At 39.2% G+C, this 14,371-nt stretch overlaps 1 long non-coding RNA gene across 1 annotated transcript; it reads left to right on the forward strand.

Annotated features, from left to right (window-relative positions):
* The first annotated feature begins 1,542 nt into the window (after positions 1-1,542).
* LOC147523124 (uncharacterized) lies at positions 1,543-4,589 on the forward strand. Its single transcript, XR_015195996.1, has 5 exons — positions 1,543-1,715; positions 2,750-2,837; positions 3,415-3,549; positions 4,053-4,210; positions 4,334-4,589. It is a non-coding gene; the product is annotated as an uncharacterized LOC147523124 (long non-coding RNA).
* The last annotated feature ends 9,782 nt before the right edge of the window (positions 4,590-14,371 follow it).

The following is a 14,371-nucleotide window of genomic DNA, read 5'->3' on the forward strand; positions in this document are numbered from 1 at the left end:
ATGGGATTGTAAATGTGTGTTTTGGCTTTTCTTTACATACAATGGAAGAGAGGAGCATGGGTTTGGGTTTTGGAGAGACCAAGTTCGCTCCTAAGCGAGCTGCCTACGTATCTTCTCTTGATTTTTAGGGGAGAGAAGAATCAGGTCTCACGTAGTTCAAGTAGGTGGTATTTATAGGCCTAAGAGAGTGTTGATCCTTGAGACACGTGCACCCTCTTGTACACATGTAGGGTTGAGATTATGAAGGTGTGTTGGGTTGGTTTTAGTAGGAGTTGTGTGCTGATTGGGAGTTGGTGCGGTAGTCTATATTTCCCGGTGATGGAATGGATGTAAAGGTAAGATTTTGGTGATGATTACATCTGGTGGTATTTTTATCTAAGGCGTTCTATCTCTAGTCATTTATTCGTCTTGAGATATTCTTGAACGAGCTTAAGTGTACCACCTACATGAAGAGAGCTGCTCACGGATCGGTCTTGGAGGTCGATGTCCTGAGTTCGCTTCTGTTTCGCCCCGGATATTACTCCCGATCGGTCTTGGAGGTCGATGTCTTGAGTTCGCTTATGCTTCGCGCGTGTGCAATATTCCTTAATGAGGATATTACTCCCCTACACAGCCCCCTCTCAGTAGATTGTTTATGTCCATGGAAACGATCTGCTGAGAGAAAAACGGAAGTACGTGTCGAGCATGAGCGAGCTGTGGTCACTAGTAGAAAAAAGGCTTTTTGTGACTGTTTTAAAATCTTATTTGTGACTGTTCTATTCGAAACGGTCACAAATGGCAGAAAAAGATTTTTGTGACTGTTTTAATTATTTTTTGGTGGCATGCATTTACGAAATGGTCACAAATAGTTTTTTTTTTTTTTTTTTTTTTTTTTCTAAAGAAGGTGTATATGTGTGGAGAACTATTTGTGACTATTTCAATAAAATAGTTACATATTATCCGATCCTTAAGTGACCGTTTAACCCATTATTTGACCCAACTAGTTCTTGGTCCAGCGCGCCTACAACTCCACTAAAAAATAACTATTTTGAAACACGACACACCCACGTTCACTCTCACCTCCCTCTGTCTCCCGCTTCCTTCAAACTCTCTAAGTACATAAACATGAAAAAAAAAAAACACTCTGTGATTCTCTCTTCACTCATTCTCAACCTAAAACAATTTCTTATGACCTTCCAATTTCTTACTACCCTTCAATTGATTGTGATTAGGATTTCTACACGTTCACACCTCTCAAACAACGATATCCGTTGTTTTTTAAACCGAGACAATAACAATTTTCGTATAGAAAATTGAGTGTCACGTCAGTGTGTTCACAAATTTGGTTCAAAAGATTCGGTTGCTATAGAGTTTTGGTAGAAAATTATATCTAGCACAGTAAAACTGACGGTTTCAAAGGACCGGTGTATAAACCAGTTTACATTTGTCACTGTCAAAATATCCCAAGGTAAGTTTGGTAATTATGGTAGTTATGAACACACGAAATTAGGAGACGCAACACTTCTTCCCATAAAAAGAAAACCACTACTCTCATCAACCAGCACCAGTTCTAATTCCGCAAAACATTTTCTCATAAAAAAAAATATATAACTTCGCCAAACTTCTTTAACACATGGATCTAAAAGCAATATAATGTTTCTAGAGTTGTAATCGAATGTGGGGAGCATCAAATTCACGTTCTCCTTTCTCTCTCTCACGATTGGAACCTCAACCAGGTTCGTTTAGCTTTTACTTCAATTCTTTCTTATTCGTTCTTTGATTGTCCAGTTGGTGAAAAGAATTATTATATTGTGTTCATTAACACTATTTCAATTTCCAAGGGCATAAAGGCGAGGACTTTGCCCTTGCTACTTGAATTGGTAGGCTATTTATTCTAATTGTGTATAATTTGCCTCTAGTTTGTTTTGATGATTACTTGGATTTCTAAAAAATTAGGGTTAATGATGTGGACGAGGTTTTTTTTTGGTACAATACGTACTATTAATTGTTGTTTTAGCTTTAAAAATAATTAAGGCTTTTAAATTCTTATCATGTTTTTGAAAAAGACAAATGATTAGGGATGGTACTTACTGTGATTGCTTACCTTGTTAAGGTTTTACCTGTGCTTGCTTGAATATATATAACCTGACTAGACTTTTTTCATGCTCATTAGAGTTACCATAGATTTTGTGAGCAAAAATTGCTTACAGATATAACTCTTTCTTGCAAACTTGTTGATGCATGTTCTCTCTCTCTCTCTAATATGATTTCTTAATCTAGATTTTTGCCCTTTTCATTTTCAGTTTCTATAACCGTTCAAATTGCAACTTGAATCAGTGAATTTATACTCTAACTGAAATTTACTTTATTAGACATTTTGTTCAATTTGCTATTTCTTAAGGTGGATTTTTTGAGTTTCTAGGGCATAAACCGCATAATGTTTTTTAATTTTGATGCATTCTTGATCAATTAGTTTTGTGCGCACACAATATGAAAATGTTATCACTTCATGTAGTTTGTTTTCTTCCTTTTGCATATGTATTTAGAAGGTGTTTTGAAATTTTATTTCACAACGTCAGCTTGTTTGTTGAAAACTTATATTGTACATACTAGATTAGTCATTCATGTATACGAAATAATTTAATTATTACTTTGCAAAATTTCTAGTATAATATCGTTAAAATATTGAACATTTCTTGTCGCGTGACACAGTACATGCTTTGAACAAGCTAATCTTATTCTAAACTTGATTCGACGTCGGTTGGTGCAGGGAAGGGGTTATTTTCTTGACATACAATAGCCTGATAACATCTTCAGAGAAAGGTTGTGCTCGTTTGCAGCAGCTCTTGCACTGGTGCGTGTCTGATTATGAATGTCTGTTGGTATTTGATGAAGTACTGACTTTATGATTTAATTTGCATTGACTAGTCCACTTACTCTCTTAACATGCCATGCTCTCAATATTTGATCTCTCTCGTAAGTGGTGTGAAATGCAAATCCTTATAAATTACAGGCAGTTGGTTTTCATGGATGTAATTACTGAGTTATATTTAATTATTATCTGATGCACATTATCAAATGTTTATGTCATTAAATTTTGTATCTTGTCCACCTCTATACCTGATTGGTTAGATACTATGACTTTATTGCAGTGCCATAAAGCCAAAAATCTTATTCTTGAAACTGGATCACTACCAACTTTAACAGGGTGAAGGTGTTGTTGAGATCCAAGTCTGTGAATTGGAATGAACTCTTTGCACACATGTTATTATCGTTAATCTTTATCTATCTCAAACACAACACCTCTTGGTTCTTTAAACTGACATTTTACTTACACATGCTTCCTATGTTTATTTTGCTTGTCAGCTTTGTATCTTGATATATGTGTGGTACTTTATGGCTTTTGGGTATTACTATAACCCTTATTCTCGACAGCAACTCACTTTGAAGCTTCGTGTTATCTATTGCTTTCAAAGAACTGGTACATCGAGCCACGCATAATTTGGGTTATATGGTTTGAGTGGGACTTTGGCGGTGGGATGTGTTTCATTGATTTTCATGACTTTTTAGGTTTGGAACTTATTGCTTCATACTTCTGATGTTATTGAGATCTATCTATTACTTTTGTTTCTGGCAGAGATCCAAAATTTTGCTCTTAGATATGGGTTTCACAGACTTCAGCCCTTATTTTTTCTAGAGGGACAAGAATTTTTCTTGTCCCAAATGCACTTCTTTACTTACCTATTTATGATCAAAAGGAACTTCTTGGAAAATAATAAAAAGAGAGGAGGTTTAAATGGTTTGCCATTTAAGCCTACAAACCACATAATACAGCACAACCCACACTAGCAGCAAGGTATATATTCAGTCTAGAGACAAATAAATTAAAAGAGAGCCTGTTACGCCAAAGAGTTTGTCTTAATGTTATCTATAAGTCGCTTCAGCTCGAGTTCTGTTAAAAGTGCACTTGTTCCAATCAAGCTATGTTCCCTTCACGATTCTAATGTGAACCAGACTCAGCATACTTCTTGTCTTTACCTTGTTCTTTGATTTTTTTTGTATTGTTTTTGTAGCCGCAACTTTTCTTATTTTGAGATGGCGCGCGGAACAGAGACGCAGTCTTTATTCCATCTTTTCTGAGTGAATTTGTTTTGCTTATGCAACTGAATCTGATCATGACATAGAGTTGGATGATGAGTTTCAGATCTGTGACATTTGCAATAGCGAAGAGGTAACATTATCGTTATTTAAGTGTACTACTTATTATTTGATAAGCATAGATATCTATTTTAGAAAAATATGTATGCTTATAATGTTGACAATTAATTATCTAGTAAGTGCTCTTCTATTTCAGGAAAGGAAGCAAGGATACAAGTTTGTTGGCTTCAACAAAGAACGTGTTGCGCACTATGCTCAAAGCATATTCATGTGACGACTCCGGCGGTCTGGGATGATTTATTTTTAAAATTTTGAGATGTTTCATTTTGATTTTTATTTAAATACATGTAGCAGTTAACTAAGTCTAGCTTGGATTGGATTGGTTCAATGAAATTAGTGTTAGTGAATGATATTTGGAAATTTAATGGATTATGTTTGTTGAGATTTTTTTTAAGGTGTATAAGCATTCGGTAGAGATATGAAGTGCATAACCAATTCAGTTATTATTATTTTATTTTTTGTAAAAAATTTAACCATTTGTCACGATTTTGTGAAAACAGATATAAAAGGGTTACTTTTGATGACTGTTATGGATAACGTTTATCACTATTCACTAAAAGGTGGTTATATTATAACTGTTTTTAAACTTTCTTGTGATTGTTCTTCAAAGAATATTTGTGACGGTTTTGGGGAAAAAATAAATGACTCTCACTCCGTCACGGTTTTGGAAAAAATAAAAACCGTGACAAAAGACAAAAGACTTTTTGTCATTGTTTTTAACAGTGATATAAAGCCTTTTTTCTTGTAGTGGGTGGACGATCCGACTGAGATGCCGTAAAGTTTGAATTGTGTGGCATGATGATTTGGCGGGAAAGGGAAGTTGGCACGTGATTGGCGCGTGCGAGAATAAAGAAAGCGATTGGTAAAAAGCGTGTCGCCGCGTTATTCGGAACTTTTAGAAGACAGGTCCTTGGAACACGTGTGCGGACTAGAGCATAGGCTGTAATCATAACTTCTTGGTAATTGAACGGGCGGTTGTACAAAATCAAATTTGGGACATTCGAAAAAGTATTTCCTGTTTCCTTCTCCAAAGCAAAAGCATGAAGTTAGGGTTTCTCGAGGTTAGTGCTTGCTGGCTGCTGCTTTGCCTTTTCATTTTCAATTTGCTTTCCTCTTGTTCAAGTGCGATTTGTTGAGTAGGTAGGTCAGTGTTAGGCTGTAGGGTTTAAGCTTGGGTAGTTGATAAGAAGGAGACGTCATAATGTCTGATTCTGACGATACTCGATCAGAAGAGGTTCGGGAGGTCTCATTAAGTTGTGGTGAGTATGAGGATGATAAGGAAGAATCAGTGAGTATTGGCATTCAGGTTGAGTGGGATGAGGAAGTTAGGGTAGACGAGGGTAATATACGATCTGGGTCGGAAGGTGTCAGGCCCGATCACGTCCGGTCGAGGGGAGAGTTAAATGCGTCAAGTGAGTTGCCCCCTAGGACGGTGGATCGTCGTGCTGTGAGCTCGTTCCCCGAACTAAGGGCAGCTTATGGGATCAACGTTCCCGATCTGGAGATATCTGAACCACGATTGAGTGAAAAAATACGCGATGAGGAGTACAACCGCCCGAATGGTGGGGTAATAATCATCCGTGAGGGGCCACCGAGTGAGGCGTATATGCAAATACCATTCTCGAAACTGGTTTGAAACTTCTTGGCTCATTGTTGGAAGTCTCCTTGTCAGTTTGTTGGTAACACCTGGCGACTGTTTAGGGTGTTCGACCTGTTGAATATGAGTGGGGAATACCACATAGGGGTATCCGACATAATTGAGCATTATGTTGTGAGGCGATCTGGTAATCTGAACTTTAGTTTGCAAACGATGACGCAGCGTTCTTTGTGATTGGCCGATTGTAAGCAACGAGGCCTGGACAAAAAGGTCGTTGCTGCTAGTTGGCAACTACTGTGCTAGCGGATGTAGGTTGCAAACTAGGATTTGTAACATATCTGGTGGGTAGGAATGTCTTTCTTTTGTCGCTTTACTTGGTGATTTACTGTTGTTCTAACTGGCCCATGTCTTTGCTTTGTTTGTAGATTTTTCTGTGAAAACACGAACTGATCGTGGGGAGATAGAGAGGTTCGCGCGGCTGACTCGAGCAGAAAAACAAGTGAAGCTGCCCGAATTTGCTCATTTCTTTGTGGAAAAGGGTGGCCCTGCGATCCGGGAAAAAAGAAAAGCTCAAAAGGACCGAGCTCGAGGTTAGACTAGGAGAGGGGTGATGGAGATGCGTGTTAGTGACTTGGTAACGCGGGAAGATAGGAACCGGGCTCGTGGCTGCCGAGAGACGCGACATTTGGGTGGTGGTGCCAGGGGGGCTGGTGGGTCGAGCTCCAGACCTGAAGGGGGGTCGATTGATGCTCCTGTAGAGCTGGAGATGGTGGTCTTCAATCCTCATGTACGGAGCAAGTCGGAGAAGAGAAGAAATGATGCCTCCGAGCAAGATGCTGCCCGAGTTGCCAAAGTTGCGCGGCATGCTCTTGGGGAAAGCTCCAGCGCAAGGGGCGGTTCTGGTGGTGGTCAGACTGGTGCTACGGTTGCTCGCCGGAGTCGGGTGCGACCGGAGCAGGTCATGGACTTGGCCAGCTTTGGGGCGGGGTCTAGTCCGTCTCCTACGGTGCGAGAACCTAGTCTGCTGGCAAAAGCGAAGGGTCCCCATAAAGCTAGTGGAAAGTCAGTTATGGTTGCGGATGTCTTAGAGTCGTAGTTTGTGTATTTAGACGACAATGGGGTTCAACGAATTGTGAGGCGAACTGATTGTAGCTTCAGGTCGAGTAAGGTATCGGCTTGTCTGCTAGAACAGATAGCTCTGGACGGCAACCGTAAGGAGCTGGATGACTGAGGGCTGGCTGATAACCTGAAGCGGATGGAAATCGCGCAATGTCTGGTACGTGGATTTGTCCCCCTTTGATGTATCTGTTCGCTTATGTACGCTACTGTGACCTGGCTATTAACATATGTGTGCAATTGTAGCTTGTAAGTGGGTTTCAGAAGTTGAAGGAGATTGCTCAATTCTCGGAGGCAGATAGAGAAGCTGTGGTGAAGCTGTCAGACGAGCTGAAAAACGTTCAAGACGCCGCTAAGATGGAACGTGAGGAGCTTGAAGACCTGAAGAAAGCACACCAAGCTCTGAGTCTGGCAAATATGCTAAAGGATATCGAGGCAGAAGGTCTGAGGCTAAAACTACAGGGTGCTGAAGAGAACGTCATTGCAGCGGTAATGTGTGGAAATTGGTATTTGAATGAGTATGCCTTGCCTTTGACCAAGAAGGTTGCTTTCGGGTTGCTCTGAGGCCTATGGCGACACGGGCCTGACTTTGTTGAGCTGGAAGCGGACTATAAAGCTTTGAAGGAGGAGCATGCACGCGGGATGTCTCGTGCATGATGGACAGTGCAAAGGGAGATGTCGGTGGTGTTCTCGCTTCTTCAGTGGTCGTTCCAGAAGTCGTGGTACCGCGAGCTGAAGCTGCTGCATCTGATGTGCTTATGAGTTTGGATTTGGATGGAGTGTCTGTTGTGGTTGACGGGAGGGATGCTGAAATTGACGAGTCACTTGTGGCTGGAGAGCTAGTTGTTGTGCCTAGAGATGGCGAGTTGTAACTTCGTCTTGTTAATCTGTTTGCTTGTAAGATGTGATACAATAGAGCTAGTTTCCTGGGGTAACCTGGGTAGTTCGCTTTTCTTGCTTTTATGTGCTACCGCTTTGAACGATCTGGTATCTCGTACTGGTTTGGGGTAACCATGTGATGATGAGTATTGGTTAGCCGGGTTGGATTTCTTGATTAGGCTCAGCAACTCGGCTAAGGAACGAACTGTGGTTGGGGCTTGTGCGAACAGGTCATTTTTTGCTTATATGCTATGCTTGTTGCTTGTTTCTCTGTTGTGTGTGTCGTTTGCTTGATTGAATGTATGAACGGTGATACTGCTATAACTATGCATGTCGGATGTACTGCGGTGATAATTGACCTGCAAGGAACCTGGAGCCTTGAATGAGCGTCCTGTCGTTAAATTGTCTTTAGTTTTAGGTGTCACCTGTAATGAGGTTACTAGATCGCTGTGACCTGCACATAGAGTAGGACGTATGGTGTTCCGTTCATTGCCGAGAATGGGAGTATTTCCTCACGTGTGTGACACATATAGGAAAATGAGCAGTTCAAGGAGCGTAATGATGGTAGACAGGTGGCCTGACGTTTGGCGTCTCAAGGTAATTATGATGTGCTTAGGGAAAACACGTTACCTAATAAGTAAAACTATTCGTAGAATACCAAAGGTATTTGCTTGTCTTCTGGTCTTAGCTTCTCTTTGCCTTAACGTTGTGCACTATCTTCGTCGCTGCTTCTACAGGTACATTTGTTTCCATCTTTGGATGTATCTTTTTGAGAAGGAGTTGGTGGATAGTTCTTTAACTCATGTGGTATTATCTCTGTTCGTAGGTTTAATTATGGCAAGGTGCCTCGCCTATGTGAGAGGAGAGGGGAGTTTGAGAGAGACTTTCCACCTATGTGTGTTTTGGTTTTTCTTTACATACAATGGAAGACAGGAGGATGGGTTTGGGTTTTGGAGAGACCGAGTTCGCTCCTGACCGAACTGCCTATATCTTCTCTTAATTTTTAGGGGAGAGAAGAATCAGGTCTCACGTAGTTCAAGTAGGTGGTATTTATAGGCCTAAGGGAGTGTTGATCCTTGAGACACGTGCACCCTCTTGTACACATGTAGGGTGGAGATTATGAAGGTGTGTTGGGTTGGTTTTAGTAGGAGTTGTGTGCTGATTGGGAGTTGGCGCGGTAGTCCATATTTTCCGGTGATGGGATGTAAAGGTAAGATTTTGGTGATGATTACATCTGGTGGTATTTTTATCTGAGGCGTTCTGTCTCCAATCATTTATTCGTCTTGAGATATTCTTGAACGAGCTTAAGCGTACCTGATAAATGTAAAAAGATAAAATTTACCTACAAAATGAACGATGAAACTCAAAACGTAAATAAACTAAAACTTATTTTTTTACTAATTGCTATCAACTTTTCTACTCTCAATTCTATCGAAATAGAGTGGAGTAACAAATTTGTTCCACTCTTAGTTCTTTAGCATGCGATGGTTTCGTGTCAACTAATCAATCATAAGTCTAGTGAGAGATTTACGAGGGGAATTCTATACTACGGGGTGGATTCAATTGACAAGTTACGAATAACGGAATGCTATGGAATACTGAAATGTGAATCTAGATAAAGAATTAGAGGGGAAGTGAATCCACCTCGAATCCAACTTAATCACCTAGCATAGACTGTTGTAATCCAATTCTTACGTTCTTACAGTAAGAATTGCTCGTTCTAATCCCTAATTAGCATGGCATTTATGCCAATTATAACTAGCATGTGAGGTCGTCCACCCATTCTCATGGCAAAACACGACCTTCTAGAATAGAATAGACTCTACAACGACTCTACACTATATAACTAAGTTTTAATCAAGGCTTCATCAACCCCTCTAATGGAGGTTTTAGCCTTGATTCATCAAACCATTATTTCTCATTGAATTATAACTAAACATCATACCAAAATTCTAACTTGGCTAATTTAACTAACAATACTTCAATCTAATTTAACAACTTCTAAAATGATACTCAACAAGAATTAAAATTAGATCTATAAATTGAAATGACAAAATCGAAATTGACAAACTAGCTATTTTATTTATCAAACTAATGAAGAACAATGATTCTAAAGATTAATCTAAAACAAGAATTGAAATGAACTAAACTTAATTTTATTTAATGAAAACTAGATCTAGAATTATCTATATTTTTAGGTCTAACTAGCTACCATTAACAAAGAGCTAAGCTTTTGTTTTTATATGTTTCAGATCCAAAAATCGTGCATGGGCTTGGAGCCATGTTTTGGGCCAGAGAATCAGGCCCAAAACCCAATTCTTTCAGTCTGAAAAGGCCTCTTCAATTGCAGTTGGCTTCGATAGACTTTTCATCCACTTTTGCTCCTCTGATTGGGCCAAGTCTTGGACCATTGGAAAGCTCTTTCCGAGCCGGTCGTTTTGACATAAGGTAGACCCAATTCAGGTCGAGTCCAAAGATCTGACGCCCGGAAGTTCTGGCGACTTTGTGTCTTTGTTTTACGCGTTGACTTTGACTTTTCAGCTTTGACCGGGCTTTAGAAAGGTTTTGTCTTCTTGAATCTTGGCCTTTAATCACAGAACTCCTTAGCAACCAACCATTGCTCCTTTATCTCATCAAAGTGGCACATTTCTGCACATAATTGACTTTGAAGCCTGAAACGCATAAAAACACGTAGTCAGTATTAACTTTTAATTATTACTCACATAATTGGTATAAAAGTATGACTGTTACAGGGTTAAAACTACAGTTTTGGGCTCTTATCAAACCACCACCAAACAGCATTTTGCTTGTCCTCAAGCAAATATGAGAAATTAGAATAAGTGACCAAAAATGGAGTTCTAACTACTCTTGTTTCGCTGAGTGCGATTACATTGACCATATCCAACAAGGCCTTAAACCACTAGGAATTCCCTAGTGGACGAGTTATAGCCTCGTGAGAGTTTTCCAGTGAAGGTACTCACAAACTTCATCTATACTATAATGACTAAGAAATAAAACTATTGTTTCCTCATTCATGTCTCAACTATCCATACATCTCACTAGCAAATGAATAAGAATAACCAAGTCAAAAACCTAAACTAATATATGCATAATAATCAATCATCTATGATACAAATATATATACTATGAGTAATACTATGAAATGCCTAGCGAGGTTCGTTTTAAAACTTCGAATAACGTCCTTAAGTAGGTCCTCACATAAATGTTAAGACAAAAACCACTCGATTTTTCCACTCGAGTTTAGCTACTTGATTAATGCGGTGGGCACACTTTACCTTACAATCTCAATGACAAACAAGGAAGCCGGAGTCGATCAAACACATCTGCCACTTACTATCACACTAACCTATTCCTAATTGAACTAGAAGTCTTTATTAGGTGTTGCAGGGATTAGGAGATGGTTTAAGAAAGAAGGAAATGGATATTCAAAAGGACAAGTCTGAGATAATAGAGTCTTCATATTATGTAACTTAGAGAAAACCTTGTTATTTTCTTTTGCTTCTATACTTTGTTTCCATCCTTAGCCATATTTTTCTTTTTCTTTTCTTTAGCTTTTGACTCTCTTTTATTCTATTTTTGGAGTTTTTATTTATTTCTATTTTTCTTTTTCTTTTCCTTAGATGGAAACTTCTTTTCTTTTTCTGAAGCAACTAACTAATTTTTGTTTACACGGGTTTTTTTTTTTTTTTTTTTTTTTTTTTTTTTTTTTTTTCACTCATTCTATTCTCAAACTTATTTTAGATTGGGTAAGTTAAATTTTTTATTTTGTTTTGTTTTTGTAACAGGGTAAAGGAATTGTGGTTTATGGAAGGCTAAAGAAAGGCTCAGAGGGGCGACTAGCGGAAAATAATTCATAGGTTTGAATTTCTGGCTATATCGATCCAAAGAGGGCCTAAATTCTCGCTTAGGATATGGCATAGTGATCAAGCAAGTGGACGTGTGATTTCTCTATCCGGATTTTACTTCTCCCTTGTGTCATTTCTCAAATGTTTTATTTCATATAAGGCTTTAGGCTATATTCTCTCCGAGGATTTGTAGAATAAGTACTCTATCCTAGATTTCAGAAAATTACGCTAACAATCATAGATACTCATGTAATATATTTATAGATAGATGCAAAGATTATTACCTACATATTAACCTAAGTTTCTAACAATTATTCTAATGCAAAAGCTACATTGAGACTTCTAGATTGTTAAGAGCATAGAAAAAAAAAACAATACCAATATTCCTAAGTGTATAGCATAAACTTATTTATTTATATTTTTGAAATTTTTAACTTGAAAAAACAAATGCATATTATACATATCTATATCCTAACGGATGCCTTAATTACACGCATTTATATGCCCCCAAAAAGAAGCATGCTTTGTCCTCGAAGCATTTAAATAAAGAGGGTAGAAAAATACCATGGAAACGCGGCGTGAAATGCGGAACATCGCAAAACAAGGTTAGAACATACTAATATAGGAAAAAAAAACCGACGCTTAACTCTGTAAGAGTTCCACCCATTATGGGGTTAACGAGAATTAAATTGCTTGGGACATAAGTAGACAATAACAAAACTAAAACTTACCTTATTTCCCCGCTTTAAGCATCCTCCTCCTCATCAAAGAGATGAGGTTCCTTCGCGATCTGCCGGGCCATTATAACTTGCCAAGCTTGCCGCCATTTATCATCTACTAATGCTAACCTGTTAAGTGTTATTATGTGCGATGGGATGTGCGGGGTGACCAAATGAGGTCGCAGACCGCCATCCCGGCCAAGTCATAATTCGTGAATGAGCGAACCACCCAATTGGTGGGTCTCATGACTTCAACCCTTTTCCAATCTGTGAATTGGGCACATAATACAGGTAAACAACTACGCATGATGCGGCTTACCAAAACAGGCATAATAAGATACTTACGCCTCATGCTTTGGGCTCTCTTAAGACTAGCGACTAAAACTCGGGGAATGTCATATCGACGATGTCCCTCAGCTAAAGCGAGGAAAATGTCACCAGCCAGATCTTGTTTTGCGAAGTGAACTGCCATTCCCCCAAAATATTCATCAGGATGAATAACATGGTGGTGCCTACGTTTAGGGACAGGCTACCGAGGGCAATGCTATATCGCCCCTGGTCCATTACTCGAAATACCCCTCCCCCATAATACTCATGAAAATATGTATAATCATAAAGGTATGCATTATCGGTCATATATCCCAATGTGTGAACAGGATCAGGTATTGGTAATCCCGAAACTAAAGCTTCCACATATTTATTGAATTCTAATTTCGTGTCATCGACTACGACGGAGAATTCTTGTTCTCCATCCTGATCACAATAGAAACTAACGTGGTCGTAGAAATAAGCGAAGAAGTTTGTCTTTGAATATGAATCGTCATCACTTACCAATAGATGGAAAGCCATCGTAAGCTGCCGCACGATCCGGCTCGCTTGAACGATGCTCCATAGGTATCGGTTCCCATCAAGTCTTGAACGACTGTTCGGGGAATGACTATAGGAGATGTCATCTCAAAACTACTCTCTGGAACAGCTCCGAAAATCCTGAAAAAACCCTCAGAAAATTGGAAATTTCTTTGTTTACGGAGGAGTAGCGCAGTCGCTCCACTTGAAGCGCGTCTTCGGGTGTTTTTGGAGTTACAGGTTGTGAAGTCGCTTCAACTTGGGCGCAGTGCACTCGAGTAAACTTTCGACGGTGTATAGTATAGCAGTGCGCTCGTAAGTGCTGAAGCAGAAGTTTAAGAGGAAAAATAAGGAAAAGCTTGGAGTGAAAGGTGAGGGATGATGGTGGGGTGTAGTGTGGTTTGTGAGTGTAGAATGAAGGTAGTTTAAATAGGTTATGAGATTCCAAAACGAATCGGCAAGTTGCCAAATTGTTCAAGGCAATTTCCGGAAATAGAAAAATTTCAAACCCGAAAACGGAAACAAACCATATTCTTGATTTTCTAACAACCCTGGTATCTTTTATATTGGATTTAGATAGTAACTTCTAAACTCTCCTAGGTTTCATGCTACCACCACACATATTCATAGATATGCCGATATCGGCCAAATTCTCAACCTTTACTCCAAGACAACTTTACAGAAGATGATCATATAACGAATTATGCTCGGTATAAATATTACCACCCCCAAACAATTGGGAAGGTGGAATTAATGATAAAAACACGCACAATTCGAAAGTAACCAATTTTATTAAAATAATATTAAATCCAACCAATCTAAAACAACCAAATTAATATTTAAATTTAACTATTGAAATAAAATCCAACTAACAAAACCATAAAATAAATAACGACAAAGTAATATCAGAACACAACATTCTTGAAACACCTAGCAGCGTGATGAAGGCGGACCGTGAGATGGAGATTGGTCTGGGATGAAGAATGGCTTGAGCCATCGTCGCCGGTGACGACGCTCATGCCCTCGGACTTGTGCGAGCCAAAATCCTCCAAGGTTGGCATGCGACGTAGCATCTCTATTTGAAGCAAGCTACCGTGCTTCCATCTCAGCCTTTAGTACTATATAGTGGTCCTCTTGGCGCTGGTCCATAG

Source organism: Coptis chinensis, chromosome 1 (genome assembly GCF_015680905.1).
Source record: "Coptis chinensis isolate HL-2020 chromosome 1, ASM1568090v1, whole genome shotgun sequence".
Classification (NCBI taxonomy): Eukaryota; Viridiplantae; Streptophyta; class Magnoliopsida; order Ranunculales; family Ranunculaceae; genus Coptis; species Coptis chinensis.